The 26,135-nt window shown below is 38.0% G+C and overlaps 1 long non-coding RNA gene across 2 annotated transcripts; it reads left to right on the forward strand.

Annotated features, from left to right (window-relative positions):
* Positions 1 to 3,314: 3,314 nt before the first annotated feature.
* On the forward strand, positions 3,315 to 18,997 carry LOC118146128 (uncharacterized). 2 transcript variants are annotated; one of them, XR_004731580.3, is made up of 3 exons: positions 3,315 to 3,594; positions 4,160 to 4,284; positions 18,291 to 18,997. It is a non-coding gene; the product is annotated as an uncharacterized LOC118146128 (long non-coding RNA). The 2 variants fall into 2 exon arrangements; XR_013524400.1 differs by lacking the exon at positions 18,291 to 18,997 and adding an exon at positions 9,884 to 10,483.
* The last annotated feature ends 7,138 nt before the right edge of the window (positions 18,998 to 26,135 follow it).

The following is a 26,135-nucleotide window of genomic DNA, read 5'->3' on the forward strand; positions in this document are numbered from 1 at the left end:
CCCCTGTCACGCCAGCACTTTGGGAGGCTGAGGCAGGCAGATCTCCTGAGGTCAGGAGTTTGAGACCACCCTAACCAACATGGAGAAACCCTGTCTCTCTATGAAAATACAAAATTAGCCAGGCATGGTGGCGTATGCCTGTAATCTCAACTACTTGGGAGGCTGAGGCGGGAGAATTGCTTGAACCGGGGAGGCAAAGGTTGTGGTGAGCCAAGATTGGATCATTGCTCTCCAGCCTGGGAAACAAGAGTGAAACTCTGTCACACACACACACAAAATAAGATTAAATCTCTTCAATATGCATTAAATCTGTGTATTTTATCTTCAATGAGCAGTCTGTTTATTTCTTTGGTCCATTTATCTGGGGAGTTGAATATTTATTGATTAATTTGTACACTGTAACTAAGACTATTGCAAAAAGGTATTTTCTTCAGCTTATTTACACTTAAGAATAACTGATTTTAACATGCAAACATTTTATATTTTTAAGTATTCAAAATTTTATGTTTATATATACTCAGAAATTTTACCCAGACACATTTTACCTCACTCTTCTCTTTATGTGACATAGCCTGTTAACCATTATTGATAGCTCTCATTAGACCCAACCTCATTCCATTCATGGCCTTTGCATATACGATATACCCTTTTTTGAAATTTTATCCTATCATATCTTCCTGCCTACCACTCCAAACTGTTTGCCTCCTGTACTGCCCTCATAGCTTCATGTCTCAGAACCAGTGTCACCTCCTTAGGGATGTTTTCTGTGATCCTAATGTCAAAAATCAGGTATCTTGATCAAAACTCTTAGAGTACCAAGTAGTAATTAGCCATTACAGTAAATATGGCTTAATGTCTGTTTAGGCTAATGGCTGTGCCTTTACAGCAAAAACTGGTTCTCCATCACTTACTATTATACCTGTAATGCCTTAGTATGATACCTGGAAAATAAGAGACTCTGTGTTAATATTTGTTATATTATTTTATTGCATTCAGAATTAGAGAGCCTTAAACAACAGGTGACATCAATTCTATTTTATGTTTTATTGTTGTATTTCTTTCCATTTAATTATCATTCCATCTGAATTTGAGATGTGTGATATGTGATATAAACCTATTTATTGATATGTAAACCGAAATCAAATTTGAAGCATCCCATCCAATTTAACAGATCCGTCCGCTTGACCAATAACATTCCCAAGTTAACATGAAAGCTAGTTCAGGCCATAATGAGAAGTGTGGGCCAGTCATGCCTCTTCATACTGTCCTCCCTTTGCAATTCAAGCATGGCTTACCAACATTTAACATTAAAACAGAGACCTTAAGAATGACAAAGCTGATGCTTTGTAGCACTAAGATACCAACAAGACAGATAGCAGTCCCCAAAAGAAATCAAATAATTTTTCTCCAAAATATATTTATTTCACATATTTTGAAATGGTCCTGCAACATTCTCTCTTGTGGGGAAAATCTACATTCTGTAGAGAATTCTTCTGCCTTTCCAGATCTTCATTCTGACCTAGGAGAGAATTAACAGTCTAGTACCTTTTTAAGTCTAATAAGAATCATTTACAATTTATTGTAAATTGCTACCTAGAGTCTTCATCTACATAATAAAAATCTTGGTTTCCACAATCCCTTATCTTAACCCAGACACTCCCATTTCTCCCTTCTATTGATTCCAGGTCTTGAGAGAAACTCTCACAACCAATTGCCAATTGAGAAATCATTGAACCCACTTAGGACCTCACCCCCTCTTTTTAAGTCATCCTGTCTTCCCAGACTGAACCGATGTACATCTTACAAGTCTTGATTGATGTCTATGTCTCCTTAAAATGTGTACAATCAAGCTGTAGCCTGGCCACCTTGGGTACATGTTCTCAGGACCTCCTGAGGCTGTATCACAGCCATATCCTTAACCTCAGCAGAATACACTTCTAAATTGATTGAGACCTGTCTCAGATACTTTTTGGTTTACAAATGCCTTCTAATACATTTATATATCTAAATCGGAATTATAAAGCAATTATTTCCTTAAGACTCATTTACGATTACTGTAGCTCTTTTTTTTTTTTTTTCAATTTGTCATTGGAAGTGAAACAAAGTTAACTCTAAGTGAAGTCAGGCTAGTTAGACTTAAGTCCTGGCAGCTCCGCTGATTAACTGTGTGCAATCTGGAAGAAAATGCATCATTTCTACGCCTCAGTTTTTTTATCTTTAAGAAGGGCATAATAATAGTATTTCTACAAGGGTTATTATTAGTGTAACTGAGGAACTTCTGGGTCTGCAAGGGACGTGGTTTCAAAGGCAGGAGTTTCCCAGCTCCATGCCTCCATCCAGGAACCAGAGGGGTTTCAAATGTAAAGTTCTTTGTGTGGGTTCCCCACACCACAGGCTAGGTAGAAAAAGCCAAGTGAGGCTCATTTGTCCCAAAAAAAACCACCAAAACCTCTGGGAGGAGGGGGCTTTGTAACTCAGAGTTGTGGACCAAGCAGCCAATTCAGTATCAGAGTCAAAGATTAATCACTCCGGAAGACGTTTGAAATAACTCCTCTCATTGGACAAGAACATGAATGGGGAGGGAATAACTCAAGGGTTAAAACTCCAGCTGCTTCCTACGTATATGGATATCTTCTCTGGGTCCCCTCCGCACGACGTGGGAGCTGTCTTTCTTTCTCTCTCTCTCTGTCTAATAAATTGCTGTTTGGGAGGCTGAGGCGGGTGGATCACGAGGTCAAGAGATCGAGACCATCCTGGTCAACACGGTAAAACCCTGTCTCTACTAAAAATACAAAAAATTAGCTGGGCATGGTGGCACGTGCCTGTAGTCCCGGCTACTCGGGAGGCTGAGGCAGGAGAATTGCCTGAACCCAGGAGGTGGAGGTTGTGGTCAGCCGAGATCACGCCATTGCACTCCAGCCTGGGTAACAAGAGCGAAACTCTGTCTAAAAAAAAAAAAAAAAAAAAAATTGCTGTTCTGCAAATCTCTTTGGGTCCATGATATTTATTCGAACTGCAAACTCTTCTGAACAGGGAGCGGAGTGGTTACATAACCACCCAAGGAGTTCACCATGCCCACCACCTGGACAGAGCTGATTCAAGACAGGTGAACTGCAATAGAGAAAGAGTAATTCACGCAGAGCTTGCTGTGGGGGAGCCCGAAGTTTTATTATTACTCAAATCAGTTTCCCCACGCAATTGGGTAGCAGAGATTTTTTAAGGGTAACTTGGTGGATGGGCTCAAGCTAGTGAGTCAGAAGTGCTTATTGGTCAGGGATGAAATCATAAGGAGTTGATTTCTTAAGCTAAATCAGTTCCTGGGTGGAAGCCGCAAGATCAGATGAGCCGGTTCATTGGTCTGGGTGGAACCAGCTAATCCATCAAGTGCAACGCCTACAAAATATCTCAAGCACAGATCTTAGGAGCAGTTTAGGGAGAGTCAGAATCTTGTAGCCTCCAGCTGCAGTCCTAAACCATGATTCCTAATCCTGTGGCTGCTGATAGTCCCACAAAGACAATCTAGTCCTCAGGCAAGAAGGAAGTCTGCTTTGGGAAAGAACTGTTACTGTCCTTGTTTAAACTATCAACTATAAAGTAAGTTACTCCCAAAGTAAGTTCAGCCCACACCTAGGAATGAATAAGGACAGCTTGGCGGTTAGAAGCAAGATGGAGTCCGTTAAGTTAGACCTCTTTCACTGAATCAGCCATAATTTTGCAAAGGCGGTTTTATTAGGATTATGTGTGCTAATACATGTAAAATGCTTAAACTTAGGTGCCTGGCACATAGAGATGATTTAGTAAATTGTAACAATAAAAAATTTGTATTAAATATTTCCCTAAAACCATTTGAAATCTTATAGATTGACATTAAGTTTAAAAATTTGCAATGACTTAATGTGTTTATAATATGAATCTTTCCATCAGGATCCCATTTATTCACTATTTAATCATGTCTTTCACAGTGCCTCTCAGCACATGTTCCTCAAATAGAATCTGTCACTGACCCTGCAATACATGCTTTTTTTCTAACGGTTATTTCCAACTTATTCATATTTGTGATGCTATTGGAAATGATCTATGTCTTATTTACTTGAGACAGGGTCTTGCTCTGTCACCCAGGAAAATGCAGTGTTATTGAGGGAATGTATTCTCTTCCCAGGTCCAAAAGGGAGTGTGGTTTCAAAGGCAAGGCCTTCCCAGTGCCATACCTCCACTTACTTCTCCATCCAGGAGCTTAGAGGTCTTTGTTTAACTTTCACGCATGCGGGAAGATGGACTGCCCAGGTGAGCTTCCTTTGTCTAGAAAGCCCATGAGAAGCTATGGGAGGACTGTGGGCCAAATACAAATAAGATGTCAGAAATCAAAGATCAATCACAGCAGTGGAAGTTTAAAGGAACTCCTTTCACAGGACAGAAACCTTTAATAGGGCGGGAATAACTCCCAGGTTAAAAGTCTCCTTGTCCCACATCTGGGTGGATTCCATTTCTGGATCCCCTCTCACAACACTGTGAGAGTTCACTCTCTATCTCTCTCTCTATTTCTTTCTCTGTTTTCTCTCTCTCCACCTAAATAAATCACTTTCTGCAAAACTCTGTGGGGTCCAATTTTACTTAAAATGAGCTCACCGCGTCCAGCGGGGTCCTCTCTCCCATTCTTCGTGAGTGAGGGACCAAGGGCCTGGAAGAACACATCTTTTCAGGAGCAACCTGAGCCCATTGTCCACAATTCAGTCACAATGTGATTACAGCTCACTGCAGCCTTGACCTCCCAGGCTCAAGCAGTCCTCCTGCTTCAGCCTCCCAAGCAGCTGGACTACAGGTGTTTACCACCACACCTGGCTAATTTTTAAATTTTTTGTAGAGATGGAGTCTTGCTATGTTGCCTAAACTAATCTCAAATTCCTGGGCTCAAGTGATCCCCTGGCCTTGGCCTTCCAAACTAGTGGATTACTGGTATAAGCCATGGCACCCAAATGGAAATAGCATATATTTATAAAACTTTCTAAATTGTTGAAAGCAAAAGTTATTGAGGTTTTTATATTTATCTTTCAGATAATGACTTTATTTAATTTGATTAAGACTTTCTGTTTATTCTCTTTAGATAATTTAGGGGTACAGATATATATATTGTCTGAAAACAAGAGTCATCGTGTGTGTCATTCCATTGGTTTTACTTCTTATTTTTGCTTCATGTGATGTAATCTATTGATGTGAATTATTAGAACACTTTTTGGTAAAATTCATTTGTAGAAGCTAGTTCTGTGGAATATTAACATGGACTTTGAAAATAATAGGCAGCATAAGTCTGAGAATGTACATGAGACCTAGAGAGCAATTTGTGCAAAATTACAGAACTAGAACTGGGAGCAGAAATTGAATCTTAATTCTTAAATAACTGTGTCATGAAAATAAACTATAAATCACCAATTAAAATGAAACAAATAAAAAATGATGAAAGAGGTAAACTTTGTAAAACATTACAAAGAATTGAAGTAGCCTACTTACAGAAGTCTTTGTTCCCAAGGCTAGTTTGGCCTACACCCAGGAATGAACAGACAGTTTAGGGGTTAGAAGGAAGATGGGCTCAGTTAGGCCTGATCTCCTTCACTGACATAATTTTGACAGTTATAATTGTGCAAAGGTGGTTTCAACAAGGTCTCTCCCTTGACAAGTGGCAATTACAATTTGAGCTGGGGTTTGAGTGGGGACACAAAGCCAAAAAATATTAGGCAGGAAAGTATAAAAGTACACAAGGATTCAGGCACAAAAGGGTAGCCATCATTTATAGAGCATGTATTATCTACTAAGCATTTCAAGTACGTTGTTTTTGCTAATATTCTAACAAACAGTCTATAAAGAAGTCTCTATTATCTTCATTCTACATATACTAAGACTGAAACCTTGAGGGGTTGAATAAGTTGCTGAAGCAATCATTTGCCTAGTCAATTTGGATTCAATTTTTTTTTTTAGATGGAATTTCACTCTGTCACCCAGGCCGGCATGTAGTGGTACAATCTTGGCTCCCTGAAAACTCCACCTCCCAGGTTCAAGTAATTCTTGTGCCTCAGCCTTCTGAGTGGCTGGGAGTACAAGCATGCACCACCACACCCAGCTAATTTTATTTTTTCATACTTTCAGATCTGGGATACATGTGTAGATGTTCATGTTTGTTACATAGGTATACACATGGTGGTTTGCTGCACCCATCAACCTGTCATCTACATTAGGTATTTCTCCTAATGCTATTCCTCCCTTAGCCTCCCACCCCCTGACGGTTTCTGGTGTGTGATGTTCCCCTCCCTGTGTCCATGTGTTCTCATTGTTCAACTCCCACTTATGAGTGAGAACATGAAGTGTTTTGTTATCTGTTCCTGTGTTAGTTTGCTGAGAATAATGGTTTCCAGCTTTATCTATGTCCCTGCAAAGGACATGAACTCATCCTTTTTTGTGATTGCATAGTATTCCATGGTATATATGTGCCACATTTTCCTTGTCTAGTTTATCATCAATGGGCATTTGGGTTGGTCTCAAGTCTTTGCTATTGTGAACAGTGCTGCAATAAACATACATGTGCATGTGTAATAGATGATTTATAATCCTTTGGGTATATACCCAGTAATGGAATTGCTGAGTCTAATGGTATTTCTGGTTCTAGATCCTTGAGGAATTGCTACACTGTCTTCCACAATGGTTGAACTGATTTACACTCCTACCAACAGTGTAAAAGCATTCCTATTACTCCACATCCTCTCCAGCATCTGTTGTTTCCTGACTTTTTAGTGATTGTCATTCTAACTGGCGTGAGATGGTATCTCACTGTGGTTTTGATTTGCATTTCTCTAATGACCAGTGATGATGAGCTTGTTTTCATGTTTGTTGGCTGCATAAATGTCTTCTTTTGAGAAGTGTCTGTTCATATCCTTTGCCCACTTTTTGATGAAGTTTTGTGTTTCTTTCTTGTAAATTTGTTTAAGTTCCTTGTAGATTATGGATATTAGCCCTTTGTTAGATGGTTAGATTGCAAAAATTTTCTCCCATTTTGTAGGTTGCCTGTTCACTCTGATGATAGCTTCTTTTGCTGTGCAGAAGTTCTTTATACTACAAGGCTACGGTAATCAAAACAGCATGATACTGGTACCAAAACAGAGATATAGACCAATGGAACAGAACAGAGACCTTAGAAGTGACATCACACATCTACAACCATCTGATCTTTGACAAACCTGACAAAAACAAGCAATGGGGAAAAGATTCCCTATTTAATAAATGGTATTGAGATAACTGGCTAGCCATATGCAGAAAACTGAAACTGGATCACTTCCTTACAATTTATACAAAAATTAACTCAAGATGGATTAAAGACTTAAATGTAAGACCTAAAACCATAAAAACCCTAGAAGAAAACCTAGGCAATACCATTCAGGACATAGGCATGGGCAAAGACTTCATGACTAAAACGCCAAAAGCAATGGTAATTTTTGTATTTTCAGTTGAGACTGGGTTTCATCACGTTGGCCAGGCTGGTCTCTAACTCCTAGTCTTGTGATCTGCCCACCTAGGCCTCCCAAAGTGCTAGGATTACAGGCATGAGCCACCGCACCTGGCCGAGATTCAATTCTGTCTGACCACAAATGGCATGCCTTAACTCTTACGCCTGATTCAATTCTGTATGAACACAAACTGCATGCTCTTAACCCTTATTCCTATGTTAATAGCTATTCTGGTGAGGATGAACCACAAGGGACAGGATTTTTTTAAAAAAATTCCTTCCTGTCAGTAGACAAGTTGAAATATATATATATATAATTTTTTTTCCTGAAGTTGAGCTTGAAAAGGAAGTCTCAGAAGAGATTGTAAATGGTCATGTGTGCAAAGTTAAAAAATTTAAATTTTTTATAAGCAGTAACAGTAGCACAATTCAGATTATGACTATTTATAGAGTGTGTATTAAATACCACATACTCTACTGAACAGAGTTGGGACCAGTGTGAAGCAATACATGCTCTTAGGACACAGAATTGAAGGAGGCATTCACCTTCAGGGCCACTTGTCATGTACTGAGTGCTTTATATGTAAGTAATATTAAATGCAAGTCTCATTGTCCAGAGGTTTTACCAGCAGCACTCCAGGGTTACAACAATGCAGTAGGTAGTGAAACCGCCTTTGCAAAAATTACAACTGAGGAAATTATGACAGTGAAACAGATTAGACCCAACTGACTCGATTTTGCTTCTAACGTTTAAGCTATCCTTGTTCATTTCTGGATGTAGGCCAAACTAAGCTTGGGAAGGAACTTGTTTATGGTTTGACTCTGAAACGAAATTGAAAATAGCCTTTTCCTGAAAAGACCCCTTTCTTTCCGGAGGACAAGTCAGCCTTTGGAGGACTAGCAAATTAGCTGTAAGGTTAGAAATTACAGTTTAGGGGTCATGCAACCTGTGACTGTAAGAATCTGAACCTTCTTAAATTTCTCCTGAGGATAACATCACTCGTAAAACCTAGGATCAGTGCTCGAGACATTTGGCAGACTGTATAGATCAGCTGACACCACCCAGACTGGTAATCTGGCTCAACCAGTTCTGCGATCCCACTCAGGAACAGAAGACAGCAGGGAAACTTCACTCTGACGCCTCTACGATTCCATCTCCAACCTGACCAGTTAGCACTCCCTGCTTCCGGAGCCCTTACCTGCCAAATCATCTTTACAATCTCCAGTCCTCAAATGCTTGGGGAGACTGATTTGAGTAATAGTAAAACTCCGGTCGCCCATACAGCAGGCTCTGTGAATTACTCTTTCTCCATTGCAACTGTCCTGTCTTGATAAATCAGCTCTGTCTAGGTAGTGGGCGAGGCGAACCCGTTGGGAGGTTACAGTAGCAAATATTCCTACACCTTCAAGCAAGATGCTATTAGAACAAAGTAAGATACGGGGAAAGCTGTCCTGCCTCCAGTTATGACTGCTCTCCTCCGGCCCATTCAACAGGCTAAAGTAAGATATGGGGAAAGCTGTCCTGCCTCCAGTTATGACTGCTCTCCTCCGGCCCATTCAACAGGCTAAAGTAAGATATGGGGAAAGCTGTCCTGCCTCCAGTTATGACTGTTCTCCTCCGGCCCATTCAACAGGCTAAAGTAAGATATGGGGAAAGCTGTCCTGCCTCCTGTTATGACTGCTCTCCTCCGGCCTATTCAACAGGCTAAAGAAGATATGGGGAAATTCTTTTTGAAGCCTGTGCTATAGCAGTCCCTTTTGGCATTCCAATCTCCACTGGGAGATGAAGAGGCACTTTTTCCTACCTTAGGCCCTTTGAGAAGGGATTAAGACACTTAGCATAATATGTGCCTCTGGAGGTCAGGGCACAGTGATTGGCTGGATTTCCTGAGGCAGCAGAAGAAAGAGAAATACTGGTTGCTCTTTCAGTGACAACAAGCAAGATGAACAGACACTGAGGAAAAGTTATACAGAACATGGAAATAATGCAAAAGAAAGACTGGACATCCTTTCAACGTTACATACTAGAATGCTATTTAATTATCTTAAGAGGGTGTTTGCCATTAAAGTCCAGAGTCTATGAAAGTACATATTTACCTGCAGAATCTCATCCAGTAAAGATGCAGGTCATTTCTGTCTTAAAAAAGGCAGTCCCCAAATTTGTCATTTTCTTGATCTTTAGGACTTTTACCAGTTTTGTATGTAAACTATCAAATATTTTCTAACATTTTTCTTCAGCACCTATACATAGTTTCTTTCCCAAATACCTCTTAAACTGGGTTTACTGTCCTGTGGGTTCCCTTATTAATGCATCAAATAAATCTTTCACATATGCTCACTGTATACTTAAATAAGGGTCCTATTTACAACTTTCTTAAAATTCTATTTCTACAGGCTACCCTTCTCAAAGATGAAAAAAATCTGGATGGGGTGGCAAATAAGAAACAGGCCACCTGGACCTTCTTGAAGGGGATCTCATTCAGGAAGGCCATTGGAGGGGCCAAGCAATTCTTCAGAAGCATGATTTAGCTGAAGAAGAGAGAACTTGAAGTGAATACCTTTAGAAGGTATTCCCTATATCAATGGAATTGCAACTGAAAGGTTCTTTAAGAAAAATGTCTGAGAAATGTGCAATGAAATCTTATGGAAAAATCAGTTTGACACCTTGCAAGCCTGTAAGATTCGATTGCACGTTCCTCAGTGACATGACCGGCCACATGACAACAGTACGTGTCACTATGCCAGTTTTACCTTGTTTCTCTCTCCTCTCTAAGAAAAATTCAGAGATTAGAAACCATGCCTAACTAGCGGATGAGAAGAATAAATTTAAGGAAGAGAAAAACAAACCATCTATATATCTTAGAGTCTTTAGATTTCCATTGTTTGAAGTTAAACACTTCATTACTGTGGAGTGTATCTTAATTACTAAATGAGCCTTGTAGTTTCTTGTGATTAAAATAAAGCAGAGAAATAGTCCAGTCTACCTAAATTTATTCCAAGTACAGAGAAAACAGTAGTACTATCCCAAAAGGAGTTTTAAGCACAATGGGAAAAGCAATAGAGTTGCTTTGTGACTACTCTCTATTGAGTTCTGAGGTTTTGTTGTCATTGTTGTTTTAATATACTGACTGAATTTTTTATAGCAATTTTCTTTTTTTTTTTAATTGCATTTTAGGTTTTGGGGTACATGTGCAGAACATGCAAGATAGTTGCATAGGTACACATGTGGCAGTGTGATTTGCTGTCTTCGTCCCCTTCACCCACATCTGGCATTTCTCCCCATGCTATCCCTCCCCAGCTCCCCCCACCGCTGTCCCTCCCCTATTCCCCCCAGTAGACCCCAGTATGTAGTGCTCCCCTCCCTGTGTCCATGTGTTCTCACTGAACATTATTCTCAGCAAACTGACACAAGAACAGAAAATGAAATACCACATATTCTCACTCATAGGCGGGTGATGAGCAATTTATTTCTTAAGGAAACTATGAAGTGAGTAGTGACCACTGCCTTTGGCTAGCAAGATCTGTAACTGACAACCACATTCTGGCCACAAGAATGAGTATATAATTTAGACATCACGCCCCATACAGTTGACCACAGTGACTGAGTTGGGAATGGGCAGGTAGCACAAGTCAGGCCCAAATATGCATTCATTCCTAGGTTCTCTCCTTGCTGCACCTGATAGATCATTTTCTCTCAAAATAGTAGGAGAGAATGAAATCAACATATGAAAAGCAACGTAAACAAGATAAAGTCCTGGGGAGGATCCAGGCATAGCATCCCATTTTTCCTTACACTAACTTTGCTTTCCCATGTCCAAGTTCTATAATTCAGTCAATTTTTGAGTAATCCAGTTAGACCTGGATTTCTGTCAAATGTATCAAAACTGTTACTATTACAATATAATAATGTATATTTAGAAGATAATGAGGTTGAAAGATTATTTTCCTCAAGGACATACATGCAGTAAATGGCAAAGAGTGAACTAGAATCCGAATCTTTCTGACTGTGTAGTTGTTGATCTTAACAACAACTCTGTATTGTGAAAACTCAAGGACTGCACTGAAGTTTTATGATTGGGGGAGACATCTCAGGGGTCTGGGAGTTGAAAAGTCGTTGAGTGTGGTCTTCCCCTCCTCCTTTATTTTGTTTCGTTTTCTTTTATTTATTTAGTTTTTCTTCCCCTGTCCTCTCTTCCCTTTCAGAACTACTTCATCCTAATGCCTATGTGTAACTTGGGAAGAGCAGGTTAGGGAGTTGGCTCAGGGTTATTGAGACTCAGTCAGGAGAAAAACAACATGTACACAGAAGCTGCCCTGTGTGAAGAGTCAACGCTGATCAGTGTGAAGAGGGCATGGTAAAAGGATTTAAACAGACCTCAGTTTCTCTTGTTCCAAGCCTTGCTTTCCTTATTTGCTGTTTTTCTTTTTCTGCTCTTTTCATCCACCCTCCATCTTTTTTTTTTTTTTTGCTTCCCCTGCCACACTGCCCTGAACCTTAAAAAACTGCAAAGATGGTAAAAACAGCTCTTGAAAGAACTGCTCTGACAGTTGCCAGGAGGAAACTGAACCGATGATCCAGAACAAGAGGCATGAAAACCGTTAACAATCTCCAATCCTTTGAACTGAAAGTTTTGCAACAGTTAAAGATGAATACAATTTCCATCTTTGCCAGACCAAAAGCACACATGTATCTCTCCTCTCCTCACCCCATAAAACTCCAGTCCTGCTTCAGTTAGGGAAGTTACCTGATTTTCAAGTCATTCCTGATGTGCACAAGCTGGATAAATCTTTTAATCTCAATTCGATTCACTTAAACTACTTTTTTCCTTTGACAGTATCCATATGGAAAATGAAGTCATGACCCAGTTTAGGATGTCAGAGCCTAGAAGGGGTGACAGAGGGCAGCACGGTATGAGGCATCTGAGTTTGAGTGGCATATGGAGGGCATCTTCGCAGAACTAGGGATCTAATTTGTGATTAAGGCTCCTAAAGCCTGAAAAGAAAAGGATTTTTCCATGTGTTGTACTGATGTAGGCCCTAGTACCTAAACAGTGCCTAGTGCATGGTAGACAGACACAAAGTAAGTATTGTATAATGAATTAATTACTGAATAAGTAAAGCAGCTGAGAGATAGTTCAGAAGATAAATGAAAACTAACATTATTCATCTTAGCATAGCTGATATTCTGTTTTTAAACAAGGGGAACACGTTTTTGTTTTATTAAGTTGCTGGAGATTGGTTTTGCTTGGTTAGAGGGCTCTGCTGATTCATGAATGTTAATCTTAGGTATCCAAAATCCCACTTTAAAGAAATACTTAGCACCACAACAATAAGACAAAAGTCCATGTAAAGTAAACATTCCAGAGGCCCTCAGAGGTTAAAGAGGAATCTGGAAATAATTATCCTGTTGCTAAAAAATAAATAACATATGGAAAATGTAAGCACTGGGAGAGGACTTCCTCTTCTTAAGCAGAACTTCATTATTTAATTGTTTTAAATTGACAAAATAATATTTAATTGAAATATTCTACAAAGTATAGGAGAAATAAAATTATCATTTGGTATTTAATATTATTTTTATATTCCTTTTTATTATTTCAGTTGTTCACTAAGATATCAAATGATGGTACTTAATATTATTCTTTCATATTTCACTTCATATAATTTTTTGTTTTTAGATGGAATCTTGCCCTGTTGCACCCAGGCTAGAGTGCAGTGGCAGGCATGATCTCAGCTCACTGCAACTTCTGCATCCTGGGTTCAAGCAATTCTCTGCCTCAGCCTCCCAAGTATCTGGAATTATAGGCGCCTGCCAGCACACCTGGCTAATTTTTGTATTTTTAGTAGAGACAGGTTTAGCCATCTTGGCCAGGCTGGTCTTGAACTCCTGACCTTGTGATCCACCCAACCTCAGCCTCCCAAAGTGCTGGGATTACAGGCGTGAGCCACCACACCTGGCCCCACTTCTTATAATTAAAAATTATTCACACTGTATATTAAATGATTGAATTTCATCTATAGAAAAATAGATTAGAATATATATTTTTAGAGAGGAGTAATAGGTAATATATATGTTTATAACCTATATATGGCCATTGATACTTTATGGTAGATATATACACACAGATATATATATGTATATATCCTTACACCCCAGCAAAGAAATAAAGAAATCTAACTGAATTTATTCTATAGTCTTGTTTTGTTCTCTATTTTGTGTTACTTTCTATGCTTTTTGAAGGTGTCTAGAATATCACCACTTCCTCCCTTCGTCTTCCTCCCACAGCAGTCTGGTTTCTGTCTGTACCACCCCACTGAAACCACTTTCACCCAAAAATTGTCCTCTTGGTCATTAAATCAGAGTGGAAATTTTTGGTTCTTAACTGACTTGGCTGCTAAAAGCACTTAGCAGTACTGTCCACTTCCTGAAGCTCTCTACATTCCTGACGTACTCTTGATGTACATGCCACATTACTTGCTTTCTATATTTCTTCCTAATTATTTGACCATACCTTCTCAGTCTCTTTTTTCTTCCTCCATTATCTTCCACACTTGTTGATGTTAAGGTTTATTCATCTACTCACCCAAATGAGAACACTAGGCACCATCCTTGACCCCTTACTTTCCTTCTGCCCTTATAGCCAACCAATTCTAAATATATCCCAACTCTTGTCCTCACATCCTTTCCCACTGTTGCTATCTTAGTAAACGCCTCATTATCTCTCACCAAGTGATTATAAGAACTTCTAATTAGTCTCCCTCTTTCCCGCCAGACTCCCCATATTCCATCCATCATAAATGTCAGCAGTCTGATGGTATCAAGTCACTCCCCATTAAAAACCTTTCAGTGATTTCCCATTAATTGCAAGATAAAGCCCAAGCTCTTTAGGATAACTGACATACCAGATTTCCCTTTATAAAATCTGGACGTGGCCTGCCTCTTTCTTCTCATATGTTGCGCTTTGGTATCAAACTCCCTTTAGTTTCCCACATTCATCCTGCTATTCCACGTGCCTATGAATGTGCATAATTCAGTCCTTCTGCCACTTCTGCCAGGCAATCCCTTTTCTCTGCAAACTTGCAGCTCTTATTCATGCTTCACTGAACTCATTTTCTATATTCTTTTCAATTTACTCTAACAATCTGTTCCCATAGCTCTTTTATCTTCAGCTCAAACCTCTAGAATACTGTGTATTCAGCTTCTTATTGGACATCGCTGGATGCTTCACATGTCTAAAACTTACTCATTATTCTTCTCCCCAAACGTACTCCTATCTTCATTACTCAGGTTAATGATACCATCTAATTGCTTTCCGCAGATAGCCAAAACCCTTCTTTGTCTCTTCCTCTTTCCTACTTCTTCATGTCCAATTCTTTTTCAGTACTGTTGATTCTATTATTAAAACAAAAGTCAAACTGATTCACTTACAAGCATGTATGCTGCTGGTGCCCTAATAACAGAGAACTGCAAGATCCTTGACCAGTTCAGTATTCTACTTGGTTACTTCTGTTTCCTTTATCAGGACTACCTCAATCCATCATCTTCCCTCCTGCTGGTAGAATTCTATTTCTAACCTGAAAATCTGAACACATTATACCCCTCCTCAGAAGCCTATCAGTGGTTCCTTATGGTCAACAAATGGTATCTACATTCATTTGCATGATCTTCAAGAGCTTCCTCATAAATTCCTTGACTAACTTTATCACTCTACTGAAGAGATAGAAATGCTTAGACATTGCTCCTCAGCTTCAGAAAAGTATACAGATTAACTAGGCATTCGTTAAATTTTCAAAATTGCTTAGAGACTATGACATTTGTCTCTGTGAGGTAAATTTGTTAACAGCATGAAACTTTTTAAAGAGTAAGACTATAAGATAATAGGGCTTAAAATTAAGCCTTAGACAAAGAAAAGCTAGCAAATGGCCATCAGCAATCCACAAAATGGAAACAAAACTTAAGACCTCATAAAAACAGCTTGATAACTACATTTCTTGAGAAAAAATATTCACCTCTTTGGAATGTAATGCACGATGTAAAAAACACTAGATTCCTATTTTTTTTTTTCAGATGGTTGTAAATTATTTCCCTAAAATGAAAAAAAAAATCTAAAATTGTGCAAACATTTTGTTGTTTGTTTTAAACTAACTCAAAGCTCTTGAATAGTTAAATTCTGTCTTCTGCATTATCCTGCCTTCAGAGAACGTCATTTGAAGCCAATTGATATTTTTGAATGTTGGCAATACTCCAGGGACAACATTACCAGCAATGAGTTTTCCTCCAAAAACCCAGAGAATGCAATGTGAGCTTAATCTGGAATCTGTTAATTATATGTTTGTAAAGCACTCTGTTGGTGTTTTTTTTTTCTTATGTATTTTTAACACAAATGTATACACTCTACTGACTGTGGTACAACCACAGTCCTACCCTAAGAACTTCATGAGAATTTACCTCATGCATTTATTGGTTCAGCACTCAACAAATATTTACTGAGTGCTTGCATGAGGCAGAGTTGATCCTACTTTCATGAAGCTTACATTCATGCCAGGCATGTGCTAAATGTTCTGATCACATCATCTCATTTAATCCTTTAATTTCACCATAATGCAGTAACTATTTATCATTATTATTATTATTATTTTACAGGAAATAGACTTAGAAAGATGAATACCTGACCATAATTTTTATGGAGGCAGCAATGAGTCTAGGTGAATACCCTAAAATAGTCTTTTTTGCTACAGTATTGGGCACATATGCCAATATTGACCCACATACGGTAAGCAAGATTCTTAGGTGAGATTTCTAAATAAACTGCTTTAAAAGGATATGATTCAGCTGGAATAGAAGCTTTATGTCCTTTGGGTGTCCTTTTTCTTTTTGCTACTCAGAACTAATATTGAACATGAAGAAAAACACCAAAGAAATCACAAACATAGCTACAGCAGTTCAGGCTGTCTGCCTCTGGATGTTGTCATGTGAGAAAAACAAAAAGAATGATACAAAATTCTATCTTATTTAAGTTATCGCATTGGGTTTTCTATTACATGAAGCCAAACCCAGTCTTCAACTAACTCCTTCAATGATCCATTTTCCACAAAGTAGCCCAAGTGATCTTTCAAAATGGGCATCATTTTAACATGCAGCTCCTACTGCAGTATGGTTTCCCATCACACTGGAATGAAATCCAAATTCATTCACCTGCCTCTCTGAGCTTATCACTCTCTTCTCTTCTTTGCCTCTTACCATCCAACAGGTTCAACTTTCTTTCTGTTCTTAGAAGTTGACAAGCAGACTGTTCCAGGGCTCAAAACTACCTATTGCTCAGAAAGCTCCAGGTTGCGTGCTTTTCTGCTTGGCTAGATCCTCCTTGTCACTCTGATATTAGCTTCCTGTCACCACTTCAAAGAAGTCTCGCCTAACCACCTATTCTAAGATAACTATGAGTAATTCCCTATCACAATATCCTAGATTAGCTATTTTCATGACACTTAATACCATATATCTTCCGTTATTTTTTCATTGAGCTGTGTATTGTCTGTACCACCTATCCCATTTCTACCCACGTAAAACTCCATTAGAGCAGGTATCTTGTCTGTTTTGTTCTCTATGACGTCAGCACCTAAATAATACCTAGCACATAACAGAAACTCCACAAATATTTGTCACATGAATTGTGTCAAAGAAAAAATGCACAGGGTGAGTTAAAAGGCAAGAAAAACTTTATTAAAGTCTATTGCTATAGAGGTCAAGACTATTGCAACAGCAGAGGAGATAAACTCCTAAATACAGTAGGGACATCTGGGGATTCACAGCCAATGGGCAAGGGGAGGGCATCAGTGGATAAAAAGTTACTAATAAGAGCTTGGTTAGGTATCAAAGGTGGGGTAAAGAGGAACTTGGTTATACAGAAAAGCGGCAGTGGGGGTGGGGTAGGAGTCTCACTAAATTGGCTTGGCAGGACTCTTGATAAAAGTGCCCTCCACAGGCCAAGCATAAGGCTTAGTCAAGAACAGGCCTCAAAAGAGCCTGACTAATGCTTGGTCAAAGAGGAGGTTCTTGTCACCTGACCCTAGAGTAAGGCAGAAGTGTCAGAGAATTACCAGCCACCAGGAATAGTCCTCAACCAAAGACTGACAGTATCAATATGCAAACAGCCCAGCTTCCTGATTCCACAGGAGCAATCACTTGAAGCAGTGTGTTCTAAATTGGCTCTCATGTTTACCCATGTTTACTCTCAAGTTTACTTTTCTTATTAGCTACATTTACTAAGTCTTAAAATCCTTATGCCTTAGAAAATATAAACTCTTATGCCTGAAATTATTAATGATATTTTCATATTTACCTTTTCTTCTTTTCATTATTCTATCACAACCATTTGTCTAGAGTATATCTACTCAAAACAAATGTACTGTGAGCTACAAATGCAAACATACAATTTTAGATTTTCTAAAAATAAAAACAAATGAACCTAATCTTATTAACATATTTAAATAAATCGAATCAAAATATTATAATTTCAACATGTAATGAAAATTATCAATGACCTATTTTTTTTATACTAGAGCTTCAAAACCAAGGGTATTATTTTACACGTAGACTACATCTCAGTTTGGACTGAGTATATTTAAAGCACTTTATAGCTACATGTGGCTAGTGGCTACTGAATTGCATAATGCAGATCTATAGTATATTTTCATCTCTCACAGAAAGAAAACACAAAAAGCAAAGGTATTATGGCAACTAACATTTCTGCAGCTCCTTGTATTTTGTTGACAAAGGATATCTATTTTATTTCCATTCTAGAGATGATGATACGGAGGCCGAGAAATTCAGAGAATTTTCTAACATTGATATAGGACCAACACCTCTGGCACAGACTATCCAGGAAGGGCCACTGTGTTGCTCAGCTCTGCAAGGGACTACTCAAGTTGTGTGCTATGTATGTGGCTGGTACCCTTTGCAACATAATTCCAGACATGGTTTTATGCACAGGCTCAATTTCTTACCAATATTTCTGAGTCAAAATTCAGGACCTACAGAAGTGTCTCTGAAGGCAGGTAAACATCAAAAAGCCAGTTACATTCTTCCAAAAGTACCTATTCTTGTATTTAACGTGACCTAGTTCAAATTTTCTATCATTGTCAGGTTTTGTCCACTCAAAATATCACTATAAAGTATAGCATCTAATTATTTTATTATTTGTTGCTAACCACAGGTAACTCACATTTTGTTTTTATAGTGTACTACATCCACAACAGCCTCATTTGGTTACCATGCACAAAGAGCTGTGGGGGTTCATATGTTTAGAGGTTCAGCTATGTCTGTCTCAATGTGCTTGTCATCTGATTCATCCATTTGTCAGTCACAGAGGCATTTTTACCAGTTCAGAGCAGGGTGAGGTTGTTGGTTATTGAACTTTTCATAAAGTAGCAGAGTTTTGTTTATTTTAAGTAACTATCTGGTAACTGTCTGGTTCAACAGTTTTTACATATGAAATATCCCCAAATAAAACTTCCTCTGAAAAAATATACAACTGAAAATGCTTCCATATAACTTAAGAGTTTCTACAAACAATACTACCCTCAGTAATGGAAAAAGTACTTTCATGTTTTACATTTTCAAGAGTTTTTTTTTTCTTTTTTTTTTAGATGGAGTCTTGCTCAGTTGCCTAGGCTGGGGTGCAGTGGTGCCATCTCAGCTCACTGCAACCTTTGCCTCCCAAGATCAAGTGATTTTTCTGCTTCAGCTTCCTGAGTAGCTGGCATTACAGGTGTGCACCACCACGCCTGGCTAATTTTTGTATTTTTTGTAGAGATGGGGTTTTACCACATTGGCCAGGCTAGTCTCAAATTCCTGACCCCAGGTGATTGGCCTCCCAAAGTACTGGTATTATAGGTTTGAGCCATCATGCCCAGCCTCAGGAATTTTTATGTATATTCAGAGAGGCATGTTTTGCAATGCCAAGTGTTGAGTATTCATCTTGTTTACCTTCAGGGAAGGAGTAATTACTCTGACTCTGACAGAAGAAACCATTTTTATTTCTATAAAGGAAAACTTGAGGCAATTTATAAAGAAAAAGAGAGTTTTTTGTTTGTTTCTCTCACAGTTTTGTAGTCTGTACTAAAAGCATGACACCAGCATCTGCTTCTGGTAAGGGCCTTAGGAAGCTTCCGATCGTGGCAGAAGGCAAAGAGGGAGCAAGCATGTCATGGTGATAGGTAGTATAATGTTTTTAACAACAAGATTTCACAGGAACTAAGTGTGAGAATTCATTCAATCCCAGGAGAATGGTGCCAAGCTCTTCATGAGGGATCTGCCCCTATGACCCAAATGCCGGCCATCAGGTCTCACCTCTCACATTAGGGATCAAATTTTAACATGAGATTTGGAGGGGATAAATATTCAAATTATGTCATTTAGTGTCTGCCATTAGTAGCATCTATGCTAGTAATATCTATGAATAGAGGTTTATTAAAATGATTCTTTACCCATACACTTTCTTGCTATTTTTTCTTTACTCCCCTGCACAGAAAAATAGAAAAATATGAGATGGAAATATCCTATATGATGTGGTTAAGGTAAAAAGAAAGCAGGAAACTGTTTAACCAAAAAATACAACCAAAATATTGAAAGATGAAATATATTTTACATAATGCTAAATCTCCTATATAACTATGATTTTGCCTGTATAGGCATGGAAATTCAAAATGATAGTGTAAAATCGAGTAGAATCAATTTTTTTTAAATGAGAAAACTGAAAAGGCCATTACTTAGCTCATTGACTTATTCTAGGCACTAGAAGCTTTATTCTATTTGATCGAACCCACCTAATCTGGTAGAGGTTCCTTAATTGAGATACTGTGTAGACCCTTATGGATTTGTTGAGAATGATGGAACCAGAACTCTGGGGTGAGACATGGATGGATGTTTGTCTGGATCTCCTCCCCTTAACACCAAAGCCTTCCTCTTATTTTCTGTAAAGTCCTGTGATTTTCTTCACTATGATTTCCTACTTCTGCCTCTGCATCTGCTGCCTAAGTTTTACTGTTTTGATTTCCACAAAACATATCTATTAGAGAGAAGGATCTTATGAATTCACTCTTCTTGACATGTGGTTGTTTTTCTGGAAAGGAGTTTTATTACATAAACTGAAGTATGTCCAGCAAATTTGTGACTTTATTGTTATACTTCACAGTAAACTCCACCGCCTCTCCAAGACTTTTCTGACATGTGACCCTGGGAGCAAAGGCAAGACCTCTGAAAAGGGCAATCGTTTTATCCCCTGCATTCTATTGAATAAAATGTAGATGTGTGTGTATTTACCCTAGAGTTTGGAGAAAACTTTTGTTTTCTCTAAATTAAAGACATCATGGAAAATATGACTAAGGTGTCTGTGCTTAGTTTGTAACATTTTCTATCAACGCCTTTGATACCATGTGCAGATTATTGTATTAGTTTGTTTTCACACTGCCATAAAGAACTTCCCTGAGACTGAGTAATTTATAAAGAAAAGAGGTTTAACTGACTTACAGTTCCACAATGGCTGAGGAGGTCTCAGAAAACATAATCATGCTGAAAGGCAAAGGGAAAGTAAGCACCTTCTTCACAAGGTGGCAGGAGAGAGTGAGAGCTAGGGAGGAACAGCCAAACACTTTGAAAGCATCAGATCTAGTGGGAACTCACTCATTATCATGAGAACTCCATGAGGAAGACCACCCAGGTGATCCAGTCTCCTCCCACTACATCACTCTCTTGACAAGTGGGGATTACAATTCGAGATGAGATTTGCGTAGGGATACAGAGCCAAACCATATCAATTTTTCTTCCTCTATGTTAAATTTCTCTAAATTCACTTCAGGTACCATTTAGCAAATGGTTAAATAAGGTTTTGATTCTTTAAAATATTTTGAACAAAATGCTGACAGCTATATTACCAAGGGAAAGGTTTCCTTTTGCTTGCTCTGCCTATAGCTCTCTTTCTAAAATCTAGCTAATTTTTTGTGATTGCAATCCCCATGATCTGGGGTTAGTCCTATGCTGTAGCAAAGGGGAAGGTTGCATTTGTTCTCTTTTGTAGGTAGGGGTAAGAGCTGAAAATAGATTGTCTCCATTGTGGCACTAACAACAGTCTTCACTACATTGTTAAGCATGTCTGGATAGCAGGTGTTCAGACACATTGCAATATAACCACTCAAGCCCCTATTCATGTAGGCTCCTCTAATTTGTAACAGTTTGTGTGTTTAATGCCAACTCAATATAGGGGTTAAAATTCAATGCAAATAAGATATACCTCCTTATTAGAAATGCACTATAACCTCCATTGCAACTAGGTGAATCCTTAATATAAATTAAGTATAATTTTGAAGCAAAAAAGAATATTCTGTTGCGATTGTGGCTAAGTTCCATTCGGAATCTGTGGCTAAATTCAGTGACATGAAATTTAGAATTTTGGAAACCCCAACATGATAAACCAAAGTTTAATCTTATTCTACAACAAGGTAGTAAAACTTTGAAAGAGTAGGTCAAGTAATTATTCCTAAAACATAAGAAAAACAGCCTTTAAAGTCTCACTTGAGCACAAAGAATAAAATCGCCACTTAAAATATTTGTGTGTATATATATATATATATATATATATATATATATATATATATTCCTCTTTGACTTTACTGTAAACCCCTTGATTCATAGACATTTTTAATTTATACCTTGAACTTCCATAACAGTGTAATACTGAAAAACCAATAACAAAGTATTGAAGGAATGAATCTAACACTTTCTAAATCTTGAGCCTGTGAAGAAAGGAAGGGAAAGATGTGTCTTCATTAATGAGTTTGACATTGTGAAATAGACCAATATGCAAAATCACATCATGGTAAGGCAAGTATCTATCCCCTTACTGAACCCAGCTTTCAGCAAATATTGACTCCACTGGTAGGAATAAGTCCCAGAGAGGTATCAACTTTACCTTCGAATTCTAATTTTGTGGTTTTAGTTGTAAGAAAAAAGCAGAAAATAATAGGCTGCCTACAGCAGAAAAGTATATGTTGGTAGAGAAGTAGTTAATGACACTATAATTTTAAAAAGGCAGCCTGATTTGTCATAGACTTATGCTTAACTTCAACCAGTTAGTCCATTAAGACAAAAACTTCATACAATGATGTTGATAATAATACTAATAATAGCTTTGTATACATTCAGAGATCCTCAAATAAAAACTATACATTCCTCATATTCTTTTATTCTTCCAGAACCATAATATACTTTTTTTTTTTTTTTTGGTAAAGTTACGTGATTAAACAAAAGGTTGACGAGCATTTTAAGCTTTATTTTGTTTGTTAGTTCTTTAAAAAAATTATCTTTCATTGATTCCACATCTTACTACAATTAGAATTACCATAATGGTAGGATGTGGTTGGTAGAAACGTATGACTTCATCCTTTATAATCACCAGCATGGCATTTCCTGAAACAAAACACTACAGGATATCAGTGAAGCTGAGCCTCTCGTCTCGGATCTAATGTTTTCATGCATGCCAGTCTAAAAATGCTGACTGCATCATAGCCCTGACAGACAACATTAAGCTTGTAAAACAACAGAAAAGCAACGATAAAACTGCTATTTGTGTTTTATGGAACTATGTAAAACTAAGAAAATAGGAGATTACCCAAAATTTGGATTTTTAAATATTCCCAGTGGTCTAATTCTTTTCCGCAACTCATTATTTTGTGCCAACTAATTTTGGCACATCTCCAAAATCTTTTTTTAAAAAAACTATTATATATGTCTAAAAAGAAATGAGTTGAAATATTGACTGACATCTGCCTATGCATATATATTATTTTAATCACATCTAAGTAAATAGCATATGTAAGTAAATAGCATTCTTTTGATGGTTCTCATGTTGTATTACTAGTTTATATTATATTGCAATATATAGTAATACAAGATGTTTCAGAGACATTAATCAGGTGGCTCAACTAAGTTCTATCAATTCGAAATTGACAAAGTTTTGAGCTGTGAGTAATGTCTACCAGTACACAGGTTTAGCTTTATTTAGCCATCATCAGTGTACCACACTATAATGATATACCTATAGCTAAGCACTTGATTAGACTTTAAATGTTTACTTGCTTGAGCATATGATAAATAAAGTTAGAAATTTAAAGCATCTCTGAAAATACCTGCAGGACATTTAATAAATTAATTCAATATTAACTTCCATGCTGTGGTGGATTAAAGATGGATATGATTCTTTGCTATTCCTCCCATTAAAATATGGAATCTAATTCCCCTCCCTTGAATTCAAGGGAATGTGTGCTGAATTCAAGGGTGGGGGGGGAATTAGATTCTATCTCTTAGTGGGAGGAATAGCAAAGAATAGCAATTCAGGTTACTAGCCTTAGTAACTTGTTTGACCAAACAGCATGTTACATCTTGGGCTTCTGAGGATAGATAACAGGAAGGCTGGCAATTTCCTCAGGCTTCTTGAAAGTCTCTGACATCCATGAGCTGCTATGTAAGAAATTAATTACTCTGAGGCTAACTTGCTATAGAAATCATTGATACACGCCCTGGTTAACAGTCCCACTTGATTTTAACTTTTCAGTCATCCATTTCAGGTGAACAGAATATGATGAAGCCATCTTGGATGCTCCAAACCAACCTAATTACCACTAAATATCATTGGTAGTCTTAGCTGATACCATATAAAGCAGAAGAATCACCTAGCTGAGCCCTGTCCAAATTCCTAACTCAAAATTGTGAGATATAATACGATAGTGGTTGTCTTTAAGTGCTAAGATTTGCTGATACTTTGCTAGCAGCAGTAAATAACAAGCAAACATATCCTTTTATACTGACAGTCTTGTAAAGTTGGTTGCCTTGATTTCATTAGAATTAGTATGAAAGTCTATTTTAACCAGTTTGTGTTAAAGAATGTCATTCCTGTTTTACTTTTTGCTTCATTTTGTTTGTTTGCTTGCTTTTGTTTCACATATAACCTCTCTCTCCAAATGCAGCTCACTCTTTGGTTTGCAGAAATCTCCCACAAATGCAACTTTGGTGAAAGGTAGGTCCCTTTGGCTGCCAAATAGGTAGATTCTTCTACGTACCCATTTTGAGTAGCTAGAGAATAACAGTTAAGCCTTCAATTCCTCTCGGGCTTTGAATTTTCAGCTAGTATTAAAGATGTGAATCAATAGATAAATTTTCTAAAACCTAAATATGATCATATCATTCCTTTCTAAATATCTTTCATTCCTTTTAAATTAGATTAAGTCTAAACTCCTAGAGTGGCAAAAAGTACCTTTGTGATCCATTTCTAGTTTACCACCCAACCACATGTCTCAAAATCTCAGGATCCTCATAAACTAATCATTCTAAACTACTAATCTGGATGGAATTTTGTCATTCAAAAAAGATATGTGGAATCCTAACTCCCAGTACCTCAGGATGTGACCTTATTTGGAAATTGGGCCTTTAAAGAGGTAATATTTGAGGTAATGAGGGTATGCTCTAAACTAATGTGACTATAAAAAGGAGACTTAACATGACTAGTAAACTAACATTACTTATAAAAAGGGGAAATTTGGACACAGGTAGACATACAGAAAGGGAAGATGGTGTGAAGACATGATCTGGCAACATTATCATTGGAATAGTGCATCTTAAGCCAAGGAACTTGGCTTTTTGGTAAGGTTACCAGAAAGTAGGAGAAAGGTATGAAACAGTTCTTTCCTAGTGCCTTTAGAGGAAGCATGGCCTTGCTGACACCTTAATTTCAGGGTCCTAGCCTAAGACACATGACACAATAAATTTCTGTTGTCTTGCTCCCCCTGGATTTTGGTGCTTTGTTATGGCAACAACGGGAAGTGAATACAACTACCAACTGCTTCCTAAGAGTATCATGCTTGTCCTTATCTCTTAAAAAAGCACCAAATATTATATAGGGAAGGTGTATGTTAAACATCTCAAGGTTTTGGAAAATGGAGGAGAAAATAATCAGGGACTTTTTCTTGAAAATAAGGCATTTGAATTAGACATTATAGGACATGAGGCTTCAGCAGGCAATGATAAATGATGGTATTTCTAATGTAGTGAGTCATTAAAACCAAGGTGTAAAAACAGGGACACATAGACCATTTTTAAAAGAAAAAGAGATTGTGTTCTTTCTTTGTGGGTTGGGTGAATACAGTGAACTCTAGGAATGTCACTTAAGCTGGGTGTGGTAGCTCACGCCTGTCATACCAAAACATTGGGAGGCCAAGGCAGGTGGATCACCTAAGGTCAGGAGTTTTAGACCACCCTGACCAACACGGTAAAGCCCCGACTCTACTAAAAACACAAAAAATTAGCCACACGTGGTGGTAGACATCTGTAATCCCAGCTACATGGGAGCCTGAGGCGGGAGAATCACTTGAACCCAGGAGGCAGAGGTTACAGTGAGCTGAGATGTCACCACTGTACTACAGCCTGGCCAACAAGAGTGAAACTCCATTTCAAAAAAAAGGATCAGTTTAATTAGGCTATTTCTAGAAGCAAGCACATATTTTTAAAAGCCTAGTAGCTTGCTTTAGAATGCTCTATTAGGCCTTTCTCCAACAAATATCATAAAAAGTTTAGGACTATCTGCTTCTCCAGAACAGG

Source organism: Callithrix jacchus, chromosome 12 (assembly GCF_049354715.1).
Source record: "Callithrix jacchus isolate 240 chromosome 12, calJac240_pri, whole genome shotgun sequence".
NCBI lineage: Eukaryota > Metazoa > Chordata > Mammalia > Primates > Cebidae > Callithrix > Callithrix jacchus.